General features: G+C 47.3%; 1 protein-coding gene across 1 annotated transcript in view; it reads left to right on the plus strand.

The window, feature by feature from the left end:
• Window positions 1-21,723, plus strand: part of TEX11 (testis expressed 11) — a 3,096,519-nt gene that overhangs the window by 2,715,097 nt on the left and 359,699 nt on the right. The window lies entirely within an intron of this gene.

A 21,723-nucleotide genomic window follows, 5' to 3' on the forward strand; every position in this document is an offset into this window, starting at 1 on the left:
ACGAGGAACGAGCACGAATTAACACTATGCAACTCACGGGGTGGGCAATGTTACACCTGAGGTCACGGGGTCTAAGTTGGTACCCAGCAAGGAGTTATTGGGTGAGTGTGTCCAAGTCTTAAAGGAAGAACTTGGTATTGGGTTGGCTGCAGGCAGGCAATAAAGATAGAGGTACGGACATCGGCAAGGAGAGCAATGCGGGTAGTGCGTCACTACAGCGGAAGACGGGACGATGGTACTTGAGGGCCTGAGGGCGGGAGCAGTTTGGGGTCACATTGAGGAACCGCAGAAAGTGGATGGGAAGAATAGCACATTGGGAGAAAGGTGCGCAAGTACCACAGGACAGATTAGTGGAACATTGGCAACCACCACGCCAGTAGCAGGGGTGATAAGGTGGGAATGTTGCCTCATTGGGCTGCAACCAACTTTGTGAGTTGGCAGATACCCGTGGCGGTGAAAGAACAGATATGGAACAGGTCATTTATTGACATATTTTGTTTTCTTGAACACGAGACAAAAGGGTGCAACACTTTGCAGACATGCAGAGGAAGCAAGGTAGTGAAAGCTAGGAAAAGAGTCTGACCAACAGAGAATGTGAGTAACTGGCAAGAGGCATTTAAAATACCAGCGCATATCACGATTGAGAAATTCCCGAAACAGAGGCCAGCTCCCTTTGGGTACAGGAATTACATCTTAGAAGAGTACAATATGTTTGGGGGCTCGGGATGGGTATTAAGAGACCAGAGATTCAGGATGTGCATGGCTAGCGACGCAAAACTCCAGTGGGAGCACAAGGTGGTAGAGGAGTGGTTCGAGCCACGAGTGGGAATAGGGTGACACGAGCCGAAAGCTAATTTACTAGGGGGAAGTGACAAGCTGGCCGAGAAGGGCGGGAGCATGATGGGTGGGGGAGGGCATAAAAGGCAGGGTCAAGGAGAACAGCCCCCCACTTCAGCCACAGGGGGCCAAATGGGTCAAGGGTTAACGATGCAAGGTAACTGGGTTCCGGGGGGACCGGCAGGATACAGTGGACAAGGGGCAGGGAACGCGCAGTTAGGGGGCAGAGAGGGTAGGACTGGAATGGAGGTTAGAGGGGCTCAAGGAACATGGGGGTCCACGAATTGGTGCAGACATTTCAATGACGGTCTGTGCAGATTTGGGGACGCATGTCGTTTCATGCACATATGTGCAAATTGTGGTAGTGAAGGACGCAATAGAAAAATGTGTAGCAGAAGAGCATGGAACGGAAAAAGGGAGCGGATGCCGGGAGGTTCAAACTAAGTGGGGGCTGGCAATGGGAAAAAGGTGGCAGCACAAGGAAGGGATGCACATATAAGTAGAGCAGGGACAGGGATGAGGCGGTGGGGAAAGAATAAAAGAAAAGTGTGTCCATATGTCTGTATAAGTAAACCCTGGGTTCCCTGCGATCAAGAGAAATTATTTACTGACACATCAGGTGTTAGGCAGAATCACCTGCAGTACCCTTTGGGAACACTACATGCAATTAAGACTACAAGTGTAAGTACGATTTCACCTTTGGTACAAGCCTGTACTACACAATAAAGTGGTGGCGATGGCTGAGCAGCCAGACTTATCTCAAGAGTTTAAGTGAGCAGTAGAACAAGTTACACAAAGGACCAACTAATACAGTGATTCAAACAAATACTTACTCAAGGTTTCTTGGCAAAAGAATATACATTTATTTACTCAGTCAGTGTGAAAACATTACACTAGCATAAGCAGCTCAATATCACACACTATTACACCACAAAAATACAACCGGTAAGTAAATGAACAAGTTTATCTCCCCTGAAGTGGGAGCTAAATGGTATTTCAGATCATTCATAAAGTGGTAAGAAGACAAGGTTATTATATTTTACATTTATTTAATAATGTGCTACAGTTTATATTTAAACTTTTCACATGATTATATAAAATCAGAACTGATGAAGAAAAAAAAGCAAAATAAATAGAAAATTATATGGATAGCATCATTCTTGAAAAAAAAAGGAATTAAGAACACATAAAGTAAATGTCATAATTATGACATTTTAAATAAAGCAATGGAAATGTGATGTAATTGACTAGTGTGGTATTACACCAAAAACTGTATGAAACAGTTGTTTAGAAAAGAAAAGAAAATGGTAATCTGGCAAATGATTTTTAAAATGAAGGCAAAAATACAAGTGAATCGCTGTGGGCAAATACTTGGATCTTAAATATATATGTCCAGCAGTTTTTTTTATCCTAAGCCATATATTATACATTGCCATATGAATGTTTAGACTGTTTGAGTTCACAGAGTAATACCAAAACATAGGTTCCTTGATAGATTCCAGATCATGTACATGATTACCAAAATGCAAACTATATTCTTTTAGCATGGACGGGCACGCCGACAGTAAGTGATTAGCTGTTTCAATGATTTGGGTGTTTTTACACACCCAACAGAATATTTCTTCTGGGGTCATTTGGTTATAGCAGCCTTTGTTGGCCAGGACCGGTAAGTGATCTAATCTCAGGAGAAGAAGAAAACGTCTGAGTCTACTGGAAGGGCACAGAGTCAGATACTTCTGGATATTCTTAAAGTAATATAACATATAATGAACAAATTGGTATTTTTTGAGTGTGTTCAAGTGCTCATAGTTTTCCAGCCAGTCCCATAGATCGACCCGTTTTGAGAAGGCAATTTGCGTAGAATTGCTGATTCCGCTCCTTCTAGGAATCCAACATAGTCTTATAAAAGGATTCCATTTTCACTTTTAAGGTGTAGTTGCATGATTCTTTGGAAAGTTCTTGATAGATGAAGGCCATAAGAGAGTTCATCAGATTTTTTGCACATCTTGCGATTCATCTCTGCTCTTTTTTTCATCACGATCGATTTAAGGGATGCAAGACCTAATTCGAGCTTGATTATGGCCATGGGTATGCATTGTGGGAGGCCAGTATTCTCCTCCAGAATTTTCCCTCCACCAATTGAAGCCATTTCAGATCGATGGATAGCAACGCATCTAAGCCATAGACCACCATAGAAGCAAGGACCTGCGTATATAGTTGAAAAACACCTCTTATGGTAAACCACAGTTATTGGTTGAAAAACTGGATCAAGGCTGTTACTTGCGCAGCTTTAGTTGTGCGTGATTTAATGCAGGAGATATATTCGCCGTTAGCGTTAAATTCTACTCCCAGGTATTTATAAGTTGGAGTACATTTTATTTCGTGATCTTGAATGATTAAATTCGGTCGGGCAAGCCTCCTTCCTGAGAATACCATCAGTTGTGTTTTTTCTAGGTTAATGATAAGGCCATTAGACTCTGCATAATCCCATAATGCGGTGGCCAACCTATGTAACCCACTAAATGTATGATCCATTATGATAAGGTCATCGGCCTAGGCAAGAACAGGGCAGTGCACGGATCCAATTTTAGGAGGGCAGTTGTGTGCTGCTGAAACTGCTGCTGGGATATCGTGAGTAAAAAGGTTATACAGAAATGGCTCCATGACACAGCCCTGCTTGACTCCCCTGTTCTGGGCGATTAGGTCGGTCATTGTGCCTTGGGAATCCAATTTAAGTCTGGCAGTGGAGTTATGATGTAGAAGCCTCAAGTGGTAGTGGAGTTCCTCTGGGCAACCCCGTAGTTCCAATTTCCGCCATAGTAGAGAGCGGGACACTAGATCAAAGGCGGCTCGGAAGTCAATAAACACGGCATAAAGTGGTGGATTGCAGTTCTTCTTGGCCCTGGTATGTAGGAGATCTAGAATTAGCAGATTTTGGGTGGTTGAGTAGCCTTTTCTAAAACCACATTGGAACTGATTGAGTATACCTGCTTTAGCGGCCCACTGCTCTAGCTTCTCCAATAGAAGAGACGCAAACAGTTTGCAGATGCAGTCGAGCATGGAGAGTACTCTGTAATTTCCAGCATCCATTCTATGTCCCCTCTTGAATACCGGAATTAGAAAGGAGGTTTGCCAGGAGGCTGGGATTATGCCTGTTGCCATTTTTTTGTCAAACTGAATTTTCAATAGCTGTGCCCAGAATTCCGGATTGCTTCTGAGAACCACATTTGCCAGGCCGTTAGGGCCGGGCGCTCTGGAGGATTTCAGGCGTTTGATCTTAATAATTAATTGGTCAATGTGACAGTAAACGGGAGTTTCGGGGGAACAATGGAGATGGTGCGCTGCTCCTCCTCTCCTGCTGAGATGTTGCGGGTGAGGAGAAAGGCCCTCCACTGTTGGGCGCTGATAGGATTAATCATGGGTGTTGCCCCATTGCCCCTGGCTTCTCCCAGCAAGCTCCAGATGTTTCGGGTGTTTTTTGAGCACAACACTTTGACCATTTTCTGCCAACGGCCAATTTTCTCAGCTCTTCTTTTAGACTTAGGGCCTCATTACGAGGTAGGAGGTAGCCATAGTGCTGTTAGCACCATGGCTACCCCCTTACCGCATTCTGGGTCCGGTGTTGCTCAATGGGGACTTACCAGTCCATTCCGACCCTGGAGGGACCGGTAAATCCCCATTGAACAAACCAATCCCCATTCCCATTTGAGCCCCCATAGGGCTCAATGAGAATGCGGTGGGCTTTAATAATGGGCTCGCGAGTAGCAAGTCCATTATTAGCACCCTGGTCCCTTAGCGGGACCCGTAAAGGACGTGTGGTCTGACCACACGTCCCTTACGGTTCCCGCTTAGGGACCTCGGAATTGGGCGGTAGGGGATTACCGGCACCGGTCTCCTTACCAGTGCCGGTAATCCCTTACCGCCCACCTCGTAAAGACCCCCTTAATCCAGGCGTTTGTGTTTATTCTTCAGTAATCTACATGTCGAGTTATATAAGACCAGGGATGAGCAGGTAGATTTGGCATTACCAATCGCAGCTCTTAGTTCTCGTTTAGCGTCTCTTATAAATATGTCAAAAGGTTTGCTCTGTCTGTCAACCATGGCTATCATGTTGGTCGAAGAGGTGGAGTGAAAGGAAGCAAAAGAGGCAATCTTCCTTTCAATCTCATTAACAGACAGTGAGATAAAATGATGGGTGACATATAATATCTCTAATTGACCTGCATGGGCCGCGTTGTGTATATTCTTTGCATGCCAGTCAATACGATTCCCTGTCTGATTGACTTTCATGTCTCCCATGGGTCTCACAAAGGTGGCCTTGCCATCAGCAGTTATTGATAATACGAGAGAGCTATGGTCGCTCCACGTATTTGGGTTTCAGGTCTTTAACTCGCAGATGTTTTTCCGGGCTAACTAGAACGTAATCAATTGTGCTGTGTGCCCGACCGTTACTCCAGGTGTGCTTCCCAGGATAGTTGCTGAGTGATCTGCCATTGATTATTTCCATGTCCCAATTGTAAAAGAAGTTTGATCAACCTACACCTTCGGAATCGGGAATGGGATAGAGAATCTCGCTTACCGATTTTAGTCTGGGATTAATGGTGGTTCCTGCCAGATATTTCATACAGCAGTTGAAGTTGCCAGTGATAATGACAGATTTGTTCCCGGCTGTCATTGACCAATGGATAAGAAGGTCATGATGGGCCTCCTGAATGGCCTTGGTAGATTGGGCTCCGGGAGGATTGTATATGGCGATGAGAAGTATTTTATCAATAGAGTCATCAATGGATCCAACAAGTTTGATGCTAATGATGTTGGCCTCTTGTTTGGTTTTCATTTGACTGGAATTAATGGACAGTCTGACTCCCACTATTAGCCCCCCAAAGGGTCGTCCCCTTGAACCCTTCTTGGCTGGGGACTGATATATCTGATACCGTTAAGTATGGCAGAGGAAATTAGCCAAGTTTCTTGAAGACATATACAAGAGCGCCTGGTCAAAAAAGAAAGAGACCCGTCTGAGGATAGCAAATGTGAGAAGCCACGACAGTTCCATGATACAATGGTGTAATCTCACTGTTTATTTATTGCCAAAGGAAGTGAAACTGCGAGCCACGACAACACCCTCTGGATGTCAGCTAGTTTAACTTGGTCACTCATAGGTAGAGGAGAGGCAGCAGAAGTTTGGATAGGCTCTTTGTTGTCTGGCTTTGGCCAGCTCGGATCTTCCAAGTCAGGATCGGCGTCAATCTCTTCGTCCGCCACTCGTAGGCTTTCCTTGTAGCTTTGCATCATTTGCGCGGTGGATAAGAATTTGCAGTGGATAGCGGACACGTTAGAGTTTTTCACGTGTAAAGGCTCCACATATTCGAAATCTTCTGATGTAAGAACACGTAATTGAGGCACAGAGTATAGTCTGGTCATAAGATCGGATCTGGTGAGCCAATTACGTTCACTTTGTTGGTGCAGGTTCTTAATGATGCAGATTCGATTACCCGTGTGATCAGTTGCGTTGGGCTCGGTTGCAGATGGGGTAGTTGTTATAACTGTAGTCGGGAGAACAGTAGCAGGGTTTTTGTTCGGAGTCGAAGAGATCTTGTCCAGATCATTGTTTAGTTGTGAGGACCCCAAGACTAGAGACACCTCGGCATCTCTTGGACACAAGTCTCATTTTCCGGGATAAGCCAGCTAGTTAACATTCCCTGGCCAATGGTTTTGCTTTTCATGGCCTTCATTGATTTCCTTTTTGGCTTTCTTAGAGAGAGTCCGCGTAGCGGTGGTTGGCGGCAGGGGGGAGGCAACTGCACGGGGCCTCTTACGCATTGCCGCTCTTCTTGCAAGCCTGCGTTGCTTGCGGGAGAAGAATACATCTGAGTTGTTGGACTCTGCGGGATTGGTATCATGAGCTGCCACAGGCTTTATTAAACCATTGTCTACAGAAGTAGGATTTAAAACGTCCCCAGCGCTGATATTGGTGTTAGTTTGGTCCCCAGGCCCAGATCTTAGGGTATTTTCAAGAATACGACCGCACATTTTTAAAAGAATTTTCAAAGCAAATTGTAGGGAGGCCATAGATGATTGTAGCTCAGCCATGACTGTAGAGTTAGGCAATGTTGTGTCGTTGGATTCGTTGCAGCTACTAGCAACAGATGGATCCTGATGTATGGCTAGGTTAGGAGATGTTGATAGTCTGCTCGATTGCTCCCTTGGGGAGTGCGGAAGTTCAAAGTTCGTGGCTTGGGGAAGTATCCCGGGTGGATTCGTGGATGCCGGGGTCATAGAGCGCTGCATAGAAAGGTATAGCTCAAGAAGTGAGTTGTTGTCTATGTCGCCATAGTTTGAAATGTCCTGGGGGATGGAGTTGTTGGTAGTAACGGATGCAGCTTTAGATTTGGGATTTGCTCATTATGTCTCTGTTTGTACTGGCTGTGGCCTTACTGGGGCGCTTGCGCAGGTTATAGGCAGGTTGTTGGCCTTTCTTTGATGGTGGCATGTGTCAGACAAGCAGAAGGGTCACGCTGAGTTGCCCTTTGGTTTTTATGAGCTTAACAGGAGGCACATAATTGGGCTAGATGGTGTAGGAAATGACGATAAAGGCTAGCTTATTGATTGCCCCAAAGTGCCAATGTTGCTCGCAGAGGGGCATGCTGGCTGCCACAACTGAGTGAAGTGCTGGGCACAGCGAGACAGGTGTGGCTGTGGGGAAGCTCCCCAGAGGCTCCTCTATGAATGAGCAGTTATCAGAAGCCGCAGCCATGTGCAAAATAATAGAGCAAAGAGCCCTCAGGTGGGACCAGGCGGCCAATCCAGCCAAATATAGTAGGTGGTGGCAAGCAGCGAAAACAGCAGTAATCTAGAGCTCGTAAGTCAGCCTACTGGCTGCAAGCTAAACAGCTTGAGGCCACTGCAAACTCAGGGCTGTCTCCCTCTATGTGGGACCCACAGTGTATATCAGAGGGGGGCCCACTCGGGCGCATGCTCTATCAATGGGCACAGGGAGGCCTGCACAGACATGTTTATAACAATAATCGCGTAGAAGAATTATCAATGAAGTTAGCAGTCTCACCTATGGTATCCGCTCGATGTGCCTGCGCGGTGTGTTGGGCTGCCAGGCCCCCGACCCAGGCAGGACCGCAGTGCCCAGCTAAATCAGGGCCAAGACAGGTAGGGCTATGGGACGCCTCCTCCGCCACTACCGCTGCCGTTGCCTCTGCTGCCTGGAGCCTGCCTCCTGAGCGCTTCCCGAGAGTGGGAGCTGCAATCGAGGGGCCATGCAGCGCTCGAGGAAAGGACCCGCTGCAGCGTGTCAAGCAGCGCCTCCAAGAGTTTCCAACAAGTTTCCAGCGAGAAACAGAGGCCGCCTCCGACACGTCCATCCTATCTACATGAGTATTACACATCAATATTACGCAAGACAAGGTTATAGGAACAGACAGCCAAAACACATTCATAGGCAGGCCAAAGGGTTTCATTTAGCTACAACCAGCAATTCTTCTCAATAGGCCTGGGCCAAAGTCAATGGTTCAGAGTCTTTGTATAGGATAGCACAGTTCTGGTAGATAACGATTAAGTCTTTGCCACAGAGTTTAGAAGAGTTTGGCTAGGAGAAAAGTTTGTCAAATGTTTAGGGAAGGACAAGCCTTCGAAGTTGAGAAAGTTTCTACAAACTCTTGCAATGGCCGAAATGATTTCCGGACCGCGTTTGCATGGTACCTTGGTATTGAAGAAGAGTTGTAGCTGAGGCAGTTGTTCCTGGCAGTTCGAGCAGATCTCGCATTTCTTGAGCCTCTGTCGTGGGGACAAGAAGGAGGACGTCGGGAGGTTCCTGCATTGCCCAGAGATGAGGCCAAACGCTGAAACAAGACGTCGGTTTAAGGTGTGAGTGCCTTAAAGTCCACGAGCTGGTTTCCTTCCTCTGGCTATCCAGTTTTCAACAGCACTCTGATGAAAATTCGACCAGATGGAGACAGTGTCCAGGTGGCTTACAAGTTGGTTGTTCCCACCAAACTCAAGGGGAGAAGTTAACCATGAAGGGCTTCTCTGTTGATTGGAGTTTCAGGCAATTCGGACCTGCAGCAGGGCTTCACCGGTCATCCAGGAGTTGTAGCAGCCCTCTTCCTTCAGCGCGTCTTCGGTTCTTTCGTTCCAGTGGTCGACTCTGCTTTCCAAATCCAAGAGACCTGCTTTTAAACAGTTTTCCCCCTTTCATTCCAGCCTGGCTGTCACTCACACAGCAGGGTTGCTGTCCTTGCCGGACCCCCCTTTTGACGCTTCTTCCATTTGCGCCGCTCTGGAAGTGTAGAGTTCCTGGGTTCTTCCCAGCTTCAGGATTCTTTGCAGGAGTATGTCGTGTTCCTTTAGAATCTGGTGGCGCAGCGCCACTGAAGAGCAGTGTTGGATAATTTGCGCCCTTATTTCGTCGGTCTCGTCAACCAGCCGGCAGGTCATGGCTAGTCTCCGTATTCGAGCATGGTACACGTCCAGCGATTTTGCCGGATCTTGATGGGCTTGCCATAGGCAAAACCTCTCGTAGTCCCTGTTTACTAGTGGTCAGAAATACTCCTGGTGCATTTCTTTAGCTGCGCTGTACGAGTCGTCTCAAGGTCATAATGTCTTGAAAATCTGATGTACCTCGCTGTCCGCATAGAATAGAAGCATGCCTCTTTGGGCAGCGGCATCATCCTCCTTAACTGTGGGAAAGTACATCTCTAGTCTTTCCACCCACATGTCCCACCATGGCCCGAGTGTGGCAGGGGCACCTGAGATTCCGGCACTGGACACCAGGCCCGGCCTTAGGGGGGGGCGAGCCGGGCGACTGCCCGGGGCACCGCGCCCCCCAGGGCGCCATTAGCACCCGCCACGCCAGCTCGGGGGAGTCTTTCAAGGGCTCCCCCAAGATGGCGTCGCAGGAGAAGGCGTAGCAGGTGGGTGCATTCAAATTCAATCGGGTGCTCAGCACCCGATTGTCACCAAAGGCGCCTCTCCGCCGCGGGCGCCTTCACCAACAAAAGGCACCATTGACTCCTGCCACGCCAGCTCGGGGGGGAGTCTTTCAAGGGCTCCCCCGAGCTGGCGTAGTGGCGGCAGGCGCCTCATTGTTTGTCAATGCGCCCGCGGCAATTCATATAATTACCTCCTCACCTGGCGAGGAGGTTTAAAAAAAAAGGTTACACTCCGTGGCCAGGGGCGCGCGGTGAAGGCACCAAATCGCCCAGGGCGCTGGAGCTCCTAAGGCCGGCCCTGCTGGACACCCAGTGAAGCTCTTCGTGATCCCTGCATGAGTTCCTGCGGCCCTCATTCCGGGACGCTGATATGGAAAGTCTGGCCATAGCGGAAGTGCCTGCTCCGCTGTCCTGGTCTTCATCCCCCATGTCGGCCGGGTTGTTCCTCCCACGTGTGCATGTGTGTCCTCTTTATACTGACCCGCTTGGTGGCACAAGCACCCCTGTGATGCTCCTGGGGTCGCAAGCCGAGTTGCCGGATGGTCCAGCGGTGGAAGTGGCAATTGGGGTCTGCAGGGTCAGCTCCTTTCCAAACCTCCCCCACCCCCACCACCGCTTGCGGGGACGGTATAGCCGTGACACTGGGGCGTCCTCTTGAGTTGAAGGGCAGCATGCTTCCTGCTTGTCCTGCCGAGGGTGGGGTGGGTAGTCCTTTCCTTTGTTGTTTGTTGCGCCGTAACACTAGGGCGCCTCCTTATGCTGAGGGCCCTATTTGCGCCCTTCCTGCCTTGCTGTGTTGTTATGTTATGTTACACCATTTATATGGTGTCAAAGCCCGAGGGCATCCAAGACGCTTATCTCTGGAAGAGGTCTTACTCAAATAGCCTAATTTTGAGAAGTTTTCTGAAAGCAATATGGCTGGCTTCTTTTTTCATGGATTCAGGTAATTCATTCCATGCCTGGGCTGCTAGTACCGGGAAGGAATGACCTCTTCCTTGTGGGCAGTCTGGGTTGCCCTATTCCCTTTTCTTTTTCTTTTATGTGCGTTTCACAGCGTGTGATGGTGCTACCTCCCCACATTCCCTCTGCAACCGGCAGTCCCCTCTTACTGTCAGTGAGGAGGGCCGTGGGCCATGGATACAGCCTACCTGCTCTGGCGGGAGCGCTGTGTATGGGTGTGTTCCAACCCGGCCATGTGGGGCAGGGACAGGACAGTAGGCCGTGTAGCCTCAGCGGGGTGCCGCATTGTCCCGTGCCCACTGCCGGCCCACACGCTGCCACACGTGGTGCGGTTGACCCGGGAGGTCGAGAGGTGCACACCTGGGCCTCTCGTGCACCCTCGTTGCCAGTATTTATAGGCCCGGAGTGGACATGGGTCACCTGACATGGTGTCTGCGCGCACTGTAACACGCATTAGCACTAATAATTGATTTATCAAGCCCAGGGGCAAGCCTCAAAGCCGGTGGGTTAGGTGTGTGGATGACAGCTGCAGTGGTGATGTTAGTTTTGCACGACTTTGTCGTCGTAGCCAGAAGACGGTTCCTGGGCACCCCTGCTAGATCCACTCCCTCCGCACAAGTCAGACCGCTCCCCCCTTGCTTCTACGCCCAGATGCCATTAGATTTCAAAGCAGGTGAGCATAAAAAGGGTTAAGTCCCAATAAAAAAGCGTTGATTCAGCTCACTCCCAGGCGACAACGAGTTATAGCCCATATAACTGACTAAAGCCCCAAGATCCTTGAATTTCATGGCACCAGGTGACCTTCGACCACCAACCCTAAAGTAACAAGTCTTGAAAGTTCAAAGAGAACAGGCATTGCACGTCGTTGAACTACAATCATATGATTTGTATTATGAGCTTGTGGGAGGGATACATTATAGTTAAAAAACAAGGGTGAACACCTTGGAGCCGGATGGTGCGAGGAGTGAGTGAAAGGTATGTGTGGAGGTCAGAGTGCCCCAGACCCTCCCTTGAGCAAGTCTTAAAATCTGTCAGGTGCACATTATAATGACTAAGTAACATTATGTTCAGAGTGTAGTTAATTTGTTCTCTGACCTTCTTTGTGAGAAGAAGATGATCTCTGCAGCACCCATGTGATGGAAGTCGGACAGACTGGGCTGGAACCAATGACCTGGCATCTCTCATGGAGCAGGCGGATCATATATAAGTGCACACCAACCAGCCGTGCGGGTTTCTACTGTATATGTTGCGTCATAGATGAAAATGTATTTCTTTATAAGATTCTGCTTTTGTTATTTTTCGGCAGAATGTTCTTCACAGCAGAGTTCTTTGCTTTTGCTCTCATCTGTGTGAGATTAAAACTTGTTATCCTTATAAGATCAACTTAGGCCTTTCTTACCTAGCGGGTTGTATTCTCTCTGGTGTGAGCATTCAGAGACGTACTTTCTATATTTAGGCTTTATCTGAATGTGAGCCATAAATAGTCTGGTGGTTCTGCGCGAACATCCGTACTTCTCCAGAAATAAGTGTTGTCATTCCATATCAATCAAGAAGTTGATCCACCCATGCTCTTTTCGGCTCCTAAGTCAAAGTACAAGTGGAGAGTTCATGTGATAGATGTTAACGGATCCCTTAAATTCTTTCGGGACATAACTAAATCCTTTAGAAAGGATTATAACTTTTTTGTGACATTTGGGGGTACTCAGCCAGGTAAGAAAGCTTCTAATGCTTCCATTGCCCAGTGGATAAGATCCTATATCATAGAATCATGCAGAGTTTAGCGCAAGGATCCCCCTAAGTGTCTCCATCCCAATGCAGACAGAGGAGAAGCCTCGTCTATGGCTTTCCAGGGACATGTCCCTTTGGAGGTGATTCTCTCATCTGGGTTTCTCCCTCTGTCTTTTGCAAGCATTACGCCAGGTTTGGTCAGGCTACCCTCCAGAACCCTTTTTCTTCGAGTACATGCCCTGGCCCTGGGAGCTGTATGCTTGGTATTCTCACAAAGGTATGTAGGAAAGGAGACAAGCCCCGCAGTGAGCTCAATTAGGTTCTAAACGCCACCGAAAAAAATCAGCTCAGAGTATACCGCGTCTTGATAGTTGCATTGACAATGGCCGTAGTGTAGTGTAGTGTGCAAGCACTCTTGAGTAGCACTATATAAGAAAGCTACGGCAGGATTTTCGGTTACTTTAAGCAGAAACGTTCAGTCAGGAGCAAAAGATAAAAGGAAGAAAACTCCTACTTAAACATGGCTTACTGTGTTTGGTGATTTTGGTCTTCCAGGTTCGATGTTCTATCGTACCTTCATAATCACGGGTGCTGTAGGTCTGCTTTTCTCAATCCCGTTCTTGGACAGCTCCAATCCACCCTCCAACGTCCGGACCTGGCCACAGGCAACAGAACACAAAAAACACTGCTGCACACAATGCGCCCTGTGAGCTTTTGATGTTTTTTAATGAATTAATGGGTATTGCACCTCTTTTAGCAGCAGCTGTTGAGAAAAGACTCCACTCCAGTCCGCTAGAGCCTACAGGAAGTTCAGCAACACAAAACACACTCTGCAAAACAAATCTTGAGCAAGTGGGCCTGCTTGCAAATGGGCTAGAAGCAAATCTGTAAGAGGACCCAATGTATCAGAAGAAAAAATTACAGCTGGTAATGGTTTTTCTGATGGATGTTTCTCCCACGGATTCCTCATCGCCCTCACATCCTGCCCTACAATTGTAATTGTTTATTTGTAAAGCGCTTATACACAAGTGAAGTGCTTCAAAGCGCTTCAAAGCGGGTAGGGAACAAGGGAATACAGTAGTCATTCTTAGGCCTTGAAGTTTCCGAATGAGCTAACAAAATTAACTAGAATACTAGGCCTGAGGTATTTCTACTAGTACAGTGCATGACAGGAGGGAAGGAGAGAGGGCAGAGGGGAGGAGGAGCATACAATCAATAGGCTGATGTACTAGGCCTAACGACTTGTCCGATAGTACAAGTGCATGAGAAAGAGTGTGGAGAGGAGGGGGGAGGGTGAAAAGGTCATACAGAACAATAAACTACATACTAGGTCTGGGGCCATTCCGATTGATTGATGATAGGTCATCATCAATAATGCGCCTATGCACAAGTGTTTCATGCGCAACCAAGCTAGGGAGGGGAGACAAAGGGAGGACGGAACAAACATTCTTGCTATGCTTAGTGCATTCAAGATGGTGTAAATGGTGCGAGGGAGGGGGAGGGGGAACAAGTGTGCCCAGTTCATCAGGGGCCTGAGTTAAGTGCAGAGAGGTTGCCCCTCACATTGAATGTATTCTGAGTGCAGTAGTGCAAGGCATAGTGCAGAGGCCCAGATGCAATTATGGGACTGGCGGGGGAGCCTGGGACCTGTGAGGCTCTGGAGGTGCGCCAGGCGACCAGTCGGCAAAACTGAGCAGAGTTGGGGAGGATAAAGGATGAGGGATGCAGGAGAAGGAGAAAGGAGGTTAGCAGGGAAGAGGGAGAGAGAAAGAGGAAGAGAAGAGGAAGGTTTTGAGGAGTTTTCGGTACTTGAGGAGGTCCTGCTCAAGGCGGAGAGACTGGCAGGCTGTTCCAGAGGGAGGCACCTGCAGAGGATAAAGTTCTACCACAAATCCGTGTTTGGAGAAACGGCTCACCCATAGAGAGTTGGAGGCGGCTGAGCGGAGGGCTCTAGAAGGAGTGTATTTAGGAAGAGAGCGTTGTAGGTAGTGCGGGCCCCGGCCCCAGAAAGCCTTGTGGACTATGCTGATGGACTTGAACTTGATCCTTGCAGTCACTGGGCGCCAGTGGAGGGATTTCAGCGCCAGAGAGATGCGATCCCTGGGCTTGAGGCCAAGGATAAGTCTTGCGGTTCTATTCTGGATAAGTAGAAGAGGTCGGAGACTAGAAGTAGGAAGATTGAGAAAGAGACTGTTGCAGTAGTCCAGTCTAGAGAGTTGTATACTAATTGACCTTTTCACAATTGACCTCGGGAGAACTGACCTCGGGAGAATTGACCTAATTTAGAAGGACAATTAGGACATATATGCGAGGGGTAAACACCTCGCAAGCCCCCACCCAATACAAAATCCCCCGCAACACCTCACCCAATCCCCTTATATTATTTATAATCCAAAACCAACCCAATACATATATAAAATAACTAAAATATTATAAAGGTCAATTGTTCAGAAGGTCAATTAGGACCACTATAATTAGGTCAATTGTGCAAAAGGTCAATTTGGGTAATACCGTCTAGAGAGAACCAGGGCTCTGGATACGGTGAGCCTCTGCGGGAAAGTGAGAAAAAATAGTGAAATACCTCTGAGGAGGTGCAGCTGTAGTGGGACCTTTTAGAGATGTCTGAGATGTGAAAAGAGAAGGAGAGAGTGGAGTCGAAGATGACCCCCAGATTATTTGCCTCACTGGTGGGTGAGGGCGCAGCACCAAGGGAGGCTGGCAAGCGGGAAAGTGGGAGCAGTGGTCCCAATGAGACCGATATCTGTCTTGCTGGCATTAAGGCAGAGATTGTTGGTGGCCCACTAGGACTTAATCGTGACAGACAGTCAGGGATGAGCGAGGAGGAAGAAGAGGCCAAGGGTAGCCTAAAAGAGTGCTGTGTGTCATCCTCATAACACTGAAAGTTGGAGGCGAAGGCAGAGATCCTGTGGGCCAAAGGGGTCATGTAGACATTGAAGAACCAGGGGGATAGATAAGATCCCTGGGGAACACCGCAAGTAGAGAAAGTGATAGCGGAGAGAAAAGACCCAGGTTCCACCTGGGAAGGACGATCTGAGAGAAAGGACGCTAGCCACGGCAGGTCCTGCTCTGTGATGCTGAGGGTATCACGCAGATGGGAGATCAGGATGTTGTGGTTTACCATATCGAAAGCAGAAGAGAGGTCAAGAAGGATGAGGACAAAGGGAGAGTTAGAATCAAGATTTGAGAGCAGGTCTTCATGGGTGTTTAGAAGAGCAGTTTCCGTGCCTCCGGATGCTCTAAAGCCAGACTCATGGTAATGGAGACAGCCAACAGATTTGGTGTGGAGGGTAAGCTGAGAGATAGCCAGCTTCTCCAAGAGTCTGCACAGGAAAGGAGTGATAGAGATCGGGCGATAATTCCCTTGGAATGGAAGGGGCGGCAGAGGGTTTTTTGAGAAGAGGGTGCACAAGAGAGTGATTGAGAGAAGTGGGGGAAAACTCCAGTGGTGAAGCAGTGGTTGCAGAAGTGAGAGAGTCAATGTTGTCCTTGATGGTTTTGGAGGGGCAGGGGTCCAACCTGTTTCATAGAACGGACTAGTCTGGAAACCTCCTCAGGTGTGACAGGGGAGAGGGAGGAGAGAAGAGGGGGAGAGGAGAGAGAGGCCGATAAGAGCTCAAGAGAAGATGGTGCATGAGTGGTTGTGGAGGAGAGAGAGGACAGGATGTCCTGTGTTTTGGCTGTGAAGTGTGCTGGCCGGGCCGAGCAAAGGGCCTAGGTGGGTACAATAGAACATGAGGCTGCAGTATGGTTGGCTAGTTCCTTGCAGACTTTGAAAAATGTTGTCCGTGTTGTTGGATGTCTCGTAGATCCAGGCTTGAATATGGACTCTTTTCTTGGACCGGATGCAGAGTCTGTATTGCCTTTGCAGAAGGCGGCAGGCCAGCTTGTCAGAGGGTGCACCCGAAGACCCCCATTTCTGTTCTGCTGCCCTGCACTTGTGTTTAAGGTCAGCCAAATCAGAGTCGTACCAAGAATGGCATTTTTTGGCAGGCTTCAGTCGAACCCTAATGACAAGGGTGAGGATGTCAAGATTGTTGGAGATGGAAAGGCGAATGTTAGAGAGGGCTGTGTCAGGGTGAGAGTCAGCCGCAAGAGGAGGAGGAGGAGAGTAGGTGGAGGCAAAGGCAGCCACTGACACTCTTTTCATGGGTCGGGTGACCTTGAAGGTGGGAGGCAATGCAGAGTGGGCCAGTGTTAAAGGTGAAGAAAGCTTCAAGTGGGAAGAGAGAAGAGAGTGATCAGTCCAGGAGAGTGAGGTAGTGAGAGGGATGTCTGTGGAGATGAGAGCATCCAAGTGTGGCGAGCAGTGTGCATCGGGCCAGAGGGTAGAATGGAGAGAGAGAGAGTGAGAGAGAGAGAGAGAGAGAGAGAGAGAGAGAGAGAGAGAGAGAGAGAGAGACCAGAGAGTCGCATAGGTTGCGGAAAGGTCCTGAAGAGTCGAAGAGTCAAGATGGATGTTAAGATTAAAAAGCTCAGTTAAAAAGCCTGCGCCCCCTTCGACCTTAATAGCTGATTTCGTCACCATGTCTCCCCCCAGGCAAGTCTTGAGAAAGACGGTCCACCCTATCTTGCCTACTGTCCTAGTTACTTCCCCAGCTGTGATTAGGGACAGGGTCTTGAAGTCTATGGCTACCTCCCCAGCTGTGATTGGGGACAGGGTCTTGGAGTCTATGGCCACTTTCCCTTTGGCCTTGCCTACATTTTTGAGAGGGGACGTTCTGTTGGAGACCTGTTGGAGACCCGGGCATTGAGTCTTGGTATGGAGAATATGGAGACCCTGGTTATCACCCCTAGAGCCTAACCCCTGGGACATTGAAGAGAGACCGCTTGTCTGAGGTTCGGGTGCTGAGCCTACGTAGAAGGCAAAAGATCTATTCCGAAAGGATGGATTGGCCTTTAACGATTAGCCTCATCAATGCTGGGGATCTTGATAAAAGTGAACAGACCGATAAAGAAGCCCACCAATAAGTAAATTCAATATTGGATGAGGCCACCATCTCTGAAATTGTTCCTTTCAATTTAGGGGAGACATTTAGGCCGCCCCTGTCTGTAACTTCCACCATAGACACGGAAGGGTTTAAGAACAATCTTCAACCCCAAGTTAATACTGTGTCCACAGCAACAGCCATCTCAGTGGATAATTCCCAAGAACAGATCATCCCAGACCAAATGATTATGGTAAAGGCCAATATTATCAACCAACTAAACTTGTGTCCGAATTCTGACGATTTTAGTAAATGGATAGATTCCCTAGACAATTGTGTGGGGAACTATCTCACTGTGAGGGTTGACATCTCGTGCCAAACGGACCCCTTATCCATTCTGTTGATGCATCAATATACGGTCTTGTTTGACATTCCCGCTCGGCCAGCCCCTCTTTTGAGGTAGGGGGACCGTGCTCCAGCCTCTACATTGCAATCATCCCCTGATCCGGCCCCCACTTTTGGCTCTGAACTTTCAGCGGGACATGTCGTTGCTTCTTCTGGAGATAAGGATAGGGTGAGTCCTCTACACCCTCCTCTGCTGGTGGATCCTGCAAAGTCCTTGTCAGTTCCTGATACCGCAGGCTACCCTGCGAAAGAGTATAAAATCCCTATTTAAAAAAACTTTCGGAACTTTGTCATGGACAAAAGGAACATTATTATTACCAATGTGGAAAACCGTCAGGGAAAGAACCAAGATTCGCATTAAAGAACAAGGTGCTGGCCTGGCTCCGTCAATGAGCTGGGCCTGGGGTGGTGAGAAACTCAGATCTGAAAATCCTGCATAGGTTGGAAATAGATGAGTGGTGTACCCAAGAAAACAGGGACTGTATCCTGGTCAGATGTGGGTCCAGTAATTTACCTAGTTACCTTAGTAATTGCAATTATTTTCCCAGAGGACCATCTAATCCAAAACGTATAGTTGATTAACCTGAAAGTTTGTATCCTCGGTTGAGAAGGCTGTATTTGACGGATTTTGTTCATGTTGCATTTATTGTGATGAAGTTGTTTCTTTTGTATTTTATGTTGTAAGTTTATTTTTTTGTCTTGATGCTCTGATGCCTGCAGGCTTTCAGCGCCTTATAAATATATAAATAAATAAGAGCCCCAGCAGGAGGAGTTGGGAGTTGGAGGAAAGGAAAGAAGATGCCAGGTCTGCCCATTCCAAGACAAAAAGGGTGGACTGTCCAGGCGGCCGATAGAAGGTGGCCGGAGTAAGAGGGGAGACAGGTGAGAGAAAGAGCCTGCAGACCAGACATTCAAAGAAACAATAGGCCTGAGTGGGAATAATGGAAACAGGGATCCACTCAGGAAAGATCAGGGCAATTCCCCATCCTGGCCTGTTGGGCCTGGGCTCAGAGAGGATCTTGCAGCCTTTAGGGCGAAGACTACAAGATCCTCTCTGAGCCAAGCCCAAGAGGCCACGGGGCGGGGGAGATCCCTGATCTCTCCATGAGAGTTCCTTTGCATATAAGTCGCTCCTTCATTGCCTTCGTGGCTTTAACAAACAAAATATTCGGTCCTTAAAGAGTTCAAAACCAAATTCCCCAACCCAGCTGAGCACGGGGAATAAATCAGTAAACTGAGGTCATGGGACGTGGTGTGGGCTAGTTGTACTGACACCAACGTCATGTACGGTCCGGTCGCTGAGGGGTGTCGAAGAACCTCAACGCCAATGCCACACGATAACCCCTGGTGGAAAAAGGTTTCCGAAATCTGCTGCTGTGTGGTGCAAATCTATCAGAGAGAACGCTCCCTTTGGTAAGTAATTTGTTCTTCTGAGCGACTGTAAATGTTTTCACTAAATGTTTAAGGCTTGCATGACTTGACAAATAAATACATTTGGAAACCTTGTGGAGTATTTTAAAACAAACCCGTTAAAAAAAGAATGCTATCCTCAATACAGAATCTCGCCTTAATTATGCGATGATAAAGGTGACATGTTCGAAATATTGTTTTGAGTTATAAGGTTCATGATAGAAAAGTTCCCATTGGCTTGGGCTGGCAAAGCCTTCTTTGCAACTCTGCGGTCTGTTTGTAATTCCTCAGATACATCTCCCCACAGTTATACTCTCATGCTAATACTTTTGCCTCACACAGTGTTGCATTGTGACACCTATGGACCTAAAGTAAAAAGAAACAATGATTCTTGTAACTAACAAAAAAATAATGATGCCAACTACTTTGCCTGTGTTTAGTGATGTAAGGAAAATGTTATTTCAGCATTATCGATGAAAACATTTGAATAAAAATGATACATAACAAGTCTTCTCATATCACACATAGGACTGGCATTGGTTCATGTGTAAACGAGACTTTGCTTTGGCGTAAGAGGTAACATTTTTCCATGGATGCATTGGGGTAGAGGTTCCTCATTGCGCCTATCCGGGTAAACACAATAGGTCTGCAGGTGCAGAAGCACCAATCTCATATTATAATCGATCCAGTTTCTATGCTAGTGCTCAGTTTATTAAGCAGCATTCTACACAGTGAGGGATTTTCTGTGCATCAGGGTAGACTCCTACTATATAGCCCACTTGGAGATGGGACTGGGCCTGCCAGTGCTCATTTAGAGGAGCGTGGGGTAAGAAAGTGGCCAGAGCAGAAAGAGACCAAGCAGTGGTGCTGTCACCACAGTCCTCATTAGACCCCAGTAAAAAGGACCACGTGTGATATTGAAATGAGCTGCAAATGCACAAAAGTGATGAAGCTCCATGACAATTGGTACACTCTTAGCCATGTTAACCTGATCTGGAAAAGTTCATTTGAAGTGGAATTTTATTAAATCCTTATTGTACATTTTCACTTTTTCACAATTTCATTTCTCATTAGTCTTGCAGAATCTTGTAAGTTATAGATTCCCTCAAACCATCCTTTTATAAAGGGGATAGCATCCCAGCTAAATTAGTTAAATCCTGCTCTCAAACTCTTACCCCCATCATCACCAACTTCATTAATGCCTCCTTCTGTTCCAATACAGTCCCAGCTGATATCAAAGAAGCTTGGGTAAAACCATTACTGAAAAAACCCTCCCTAGACCCCAGCATCCCCACCAACTACTGACACATCACCACAGTCTCCTTCCTCCTTAGAATAATAGACAAAATTGCTTATAATCAAGTTCAAGCGCATCTAGAGAATAACCATTTACTAGGCGAAAGACAATCAGGCTTCCGACCCAAACATAGCATGGAGATCGCCCTACTAAATTAAAAAAAATCAAATGGACTCTATTAGAGACTCAGGCCAACTTAGCATACTCCTAACTTGCCCTGTCCGCTGCGTTTGATCTAGTGAACAACGACAAACTATGCCTATCCCTCACGAATAACTTCAAATTCTCCCAAAACGCAAACCGCCTGGATTAAATCAATCTTATCAGATCGAACTTCTAGAGTTGCCTTAGGCTAGGAAGCTGATGACCACATATCAGTACCTCTAGGAGTACCACAAGGATCTTGCCTCTCTCCCACATTATACAATGTCTATATTAAACTGTTATTCTCCGCACTGGATGCCATGGGAGTCATCTATACTAACTTTGCTGATGATCCTCAGATACTTATCCCAATCACGGGTAATAAAGATCTAGACACCATCACCATAAACAATATCTATTCCCTTATCCAAAACTGGATGGTCTCTAACAGCCTTTGCCTCAATGGCGAGAAAACAGAGATTCTTATCGTAGGCTCACCTACCCAACTGAAAAAACGGACCCAAGATTACACCTCTATCATCATTGATGAGACACTCATACCAATTTCCAACCAAGTGAAAACTTTAGGGATCTACTTAGACTCAAGTCTCACAATGACCAAACATATCAATTCCCTTGCGTCCTCCACTACAAGCTCATTGCCCTCAGCCAGCAATTCCTCTACACACCAAACTGCATCATGCTTGCCAGGGCCCTTATTTTGTCTAAACTTGATTACTGTGAACTTGATTACTGTAACATTCACGATCAACTAAGAAAAATCTGACCAAGCTACAATTGTTACAAAATAAGGCCCTCAGAGCAGCCTTAGGAATAAAAAAAGGGATCACACTCTCTAAATAGGAGAGACTGTCATTGGCTCCCTATATAGGCCAGGATTCTCTTCAAAACTCTTAGTACCACGCACAAATGTATCTCACAAAATGCCCCAACTTATTTAAGCACCTGCCTAAAGCGTAAATCACCATTTAGGCTCCTTAGATCCAACAATGATTCACTGCTATGTGTCCCGCGCTTCAAGAATTCTAGAACCAGA

The sequence above is a fragment of the Ambystoma mexicanum genome, chromosome 5p (assembly GCF_040938575.1).
Source record: "Ambystoma mexicanum isolate Mex_15411 chromosome 5p, UKY_AmexF1_1, whole genome shotgun sequence".
Taxonomy (NCBI): Eukaryota; Metazoa; Chordata; class Amphibia; order Caudata; family Ambystomatidae; genus Ambystoma; species Ambystoma mexicanum.